This window comes from Anoplophora glabripennis, unplaced genomic scaffold, assembly GCF_000390285.2.
Source record: "Anoplophora glabripennis isolate ALB-LARVAE unplaced genomic scaffold, Agla_2.0 scaffold979, whole genome shotgun sequence".
Classification (NCBI taxonomy): Eukaryota; Metazoa; Arthropoda; class Insecta; order Coleoptera; family Cerambycidae; genus Anoplophora; species Anoplophora glabripennis.
Genome location: NW_019417060.1, coordinates 115,203 through 119,558, shown reverse-complemented (window position 1 = coordinate 119,558; position 4,356 = coordinate 115,203).

Below are 4,356 nucleotides of genomic sequence, written 5' to 3'. Positions count from 1 at the left end.
CTAGAAATTGGCCTCAATGATTTGGGATCGAGGGGGATTATCCCTCTTTATCCTGCCTCATCTCGTGTAGGCCTGGACAGCCTTCGTAGGTGGGCCCCATCCGTCGTCTACCCCGACCGCAAATGCGGCCGGTGTAGGCGCTTTGTGGGACCTCCTTTTGTCCTGGCTGGGCCCCGCCGGCTAGGGCCCTTTCTTCTGGCGCTCTTCTTGCTTCGCCGGCTCGTCTGTGTAAACCCCGGGGGTAGTGTCATGTTTATGTGTGGTATGGTTGGGTAGGGTAGTGCGGCTATGCAGCCTGGGATGCGCTTTGCTAAAGTGGCCCTTAGGCTAGCGCGGGAGGGGAGGGGAAAGGAGGGTATGGGGTGTGTGTGTGTGTGTCGTTGTCTTCGTTTCTTGATCCTGGCTGTCTCTGAAACAGAAAAGTTTAGCGGGCAGGGGGGGAAAGATTGTATGCATACATGATCACTAATCACAGATCACGGATCACGGATCAGTCAACATGTACGGAGATATGCAGAATGATTGAAGAGTTTGGGGGATGCAGCCAAGGTAAGTTCATGCAGTGGCGATTTGTGATTTACGATTTGCGGATTTCATTTTTATTGGTTGAAATAAAATATTTTTGACATTCATTTCTTCATTTCAATATATTGCGAGAATCACAAAATTTAAATATAGGGGGCGGGAAAATAGAAATGGTTTCTATTTTTGGCGATTATCGCAATAATTTTGACAAACTGTGCATGTGCATTCCATCCAGTTCCCTTTGCAAGTAATTAAAATACCTACTTATTAGTATCATGTAATCTCATTTCCATTACCAAATTATGATAAGCGCCCTGGGGCCTGTTTTTTTGCAAGTACTTTTCAACTCTTTTCTCCTTACTTTTCACTTTTCTGGCTATTTTCTGTTTTCAAAATAAATATANCCCGATGGCAATTGTCTGGGGCCAGGAAAGGATTTTGTCTAAGTCATTGTCAAGTAGTGGTAGTCTGTGTGGGTGGTAACAGGACACCACCGCAACGTCTCCATGCCGTAGCGATCTCACCGCTATCGCCACGGCCTCTGTGTTCTGAGTTCATGCAGTAGCGATTTGCGATTTACGACTTGTGGATTTCAATTTGATTGGTTGAAATAAAATATTTTTGACATTCATTTCTTCATTTCAATATATTGCGAGAATCGCAAAATTTAAATATAGGGGGCGGGAAAATAGAAATGGTTTCTATTTTTGGCGATTATCGCAATAATTTTGACAAACTGCGCATGTGCATTCCATCCAGTTCCCTTTGCAAGTAATTAAAATACTTATTAGTATCATGTAATCTCATTTCCATTATCAAATTATGATAAGCGCCCTGGGGCCTGTTTTTTTGCAAGTACTTTTCAACTCTTTTCTCCTTACTTTTCACTTTTCTGGCTATTTTCTGTTTTCAAAATAAATATACAAAAAACAGTTGCTGATCTGCACAGTGTAAATAAATTGCTGAAGCTTCTTAAAATGGATAACATTTATGTAAAGTAACACAAAAAATTTAAAAACTAACTAGTTTTCGCGTATGTGCATGAACGAATGTTAAATTTTTGTCGCATAAATCGCAAAAGCGTTAATCGCAACTCGCAAATCGCTGCTGCATAAACTTACCTTTACACCATCTTTAGCATATAAAAATCTGTAATATTGACAGAGACAGGCACAGGCTGCGATCTGCAAACACTTCAATAATTCTGGATCTCTCTGTATACTCTGTATAAGTATATGTATATAGGTATACTAAAATAATACATAGGACAGCAATGACAGCATAGCATATCACAAGTTTCAGTCAAAGTCATAACCATGGAGACTGTATAGTCTCCATGGTCATAACGTTAACAAAGAAAATATGCCACAAATACAATGACAAATATGTTCTTTTCTGTAACTGAAAAATATTTCCAATGTTTTGGAATTTTCACTTATTCTTAACTCAAATTTGAACTATATAAAGTGAAAACGTAAAAGTAAAGTTCTGAACGTTTTCGGGAGTGCTCTTTCCAAATTCAATTTTAGAAAAAATTTATCTAAAAAAAACAATTTTTTGTGAAAATATAGATTTTTTTATATCTTCGTGTATTCTTTTCATTACAGTTAAAATGTAAATTTAATTATAGTACCTATTTCCCTACTACTTATTAGCAAAGAGAGATAAGAGAGATAAATTAGTTTATCCTCTTTGTTATTAGTTCGAAGGTATATATTTCTGCCAGATTTTTTTTTACAGCGATGAAACTACACTTCGTTCATTCTCGACCATTTGTGTTCTGCGCGGTTAAAATTGTTCAAGTAAAATTGATGTTTTGGGGCAAAAACCGACATTTTTGCCGTCCGCGCTGAAACATCAAAAGTCAGGTTGAAATTCCAAAGAAGATGATCCAAGTGTCAATATAGCCTCGGTAAAAAAGAAAATTGACTCATCATGCGGTAGTCTCAAAAAGAATTAAAGAAAGCATAAAATAAATCTGGATTAGCATCTAAAAGTATATGTATACAAGACCATAAAAATGGTAGTGAAAAGCATAATTGATGAGATGAAATCCAAGGTTCCAACCAAATGCTTTTATCAACATTTAAGCAAGTTAGTTAACTTATTCGGAAAGCGGAAGCGGAAAAGGAATTGCGATTACACGTTTATATACCTTAAATTCAGTAATATGTCCTTTAAAGAATTAATTAAAAAATGTGTTTTTATTCAAAAATTTCATACATCCTAAATGAATTTATCTTACCAACGTACCTTGTGAAAAAAATATTCCAAATACAGTTCAGGAATATATTTCGCTTTATCTGTAGCATTTCTATTCTGTCCTCGCTGTAGAACTGGCAAATAATTTGGATCTGATCTTAAACTTAATGCAGTTTGTACCAATTTCCATATCTCATACATGATAGTGGAAAGTAATTGTTGCAAAAGTTCCTATGCAAAAAACTGTGTTTTCTAACTTCATATTAATGGGGGTGTGAAATATTCGAAACCGTGTAGATAAAATACAAAAGATATTCTGCAATACGCGACGACATCTAGATAGTCCTTAATTAAAAATTCACCTGTCTTTATTGAGTTTACAATAAAGTAAATATTTTTAAAAATATATTTAGAATTTTGAATTTTCTTAAAGGTGATTAAATATATGTATCCAGTTGTAAATTAGATAAATTAAGTTAAAATGATCTTTACTTTTCACTCAGAATCTGTTAAAAATTTAATTGCTCAATCATGTGCATTGTAGCCATAGTGATTAATATTAACTACTGGAAACAGATTTTCATGTAACTTGTTGACGTTGTCATAAATTATATTGCAAGATCATGGCCGATGATGAAGCTGCATCACCCGGAGAAGGTAAAATGTAGTACCTACGTAAATATACAAGTATATTTTTTTCTCATTTCAATGAAATAAACAGACGAAGCTGCAAAGGCTCTTCCGGAAGCTAATGGAGAGCCAGAAGGGGAGCCACCTGCAGAAACTCGCCACCATCCTGATGTCAAAATAGTCACATCTGAAGACAATATAGAAATTCCGGCTAAGAGTAAGAGTGAACCTTTAATGGTTGAAATTCCTCCCGATGATCGCGACACCACTATGGACGAGACGATGCAGGCTTCAGAGAGCACTGAAATAAAAGATGATGAGTCGCCTTCAAGAAGAAAGAGTAGACAGGGTTCTATTTATAAACCTAGAACTTCAATTATCCGAGACGATAAGAAAAGTACTTCTATGAGCGCAGGGTAAGGAATAAAAATGGTTTTTAATATTACGCGTAAAATTTCTTTCAGCTAAAACTTAATATGTTGACAAAATATATATTTATAAACTCTTACGAGTGCAGAAAAAACTCTCTCTCTCTGCGGTTTTTATTTTTGTTATTATTCCGTCGTGAAAACTTATTTTTTTAACCTTTCTTTATTAATTTTCGTATCCCGCCGCTGGACAATCTACAGCGCAAGCACAATTGGAAACTGGTCTATTCATTATTGTCAAATATCATATTTAAAGGAAAGGTTATTAAAAAGCAAATTTCCACACCATTGGTCGTGCTCTTTGACGCATTGCTTTTTTTTGGAGTGGGTGTTCGCTACGAGCTCCTTCATCCCACAGAAACAAAAACTTATTTCTTACCTATTTTAATTAAATCATAATACAAATTGTCGATCAATAACAATGTTGTCATGACATTACCTGTCACTGTCACGGCCTACCATATAACATTGTCCATGAGTAATTAGGCCTCTCACGGCCTAATTAATGAGATTTAGTTAAAATACCTACATATAAGCATTTTGAACCCATATCAATGTCCGATATGTCAAA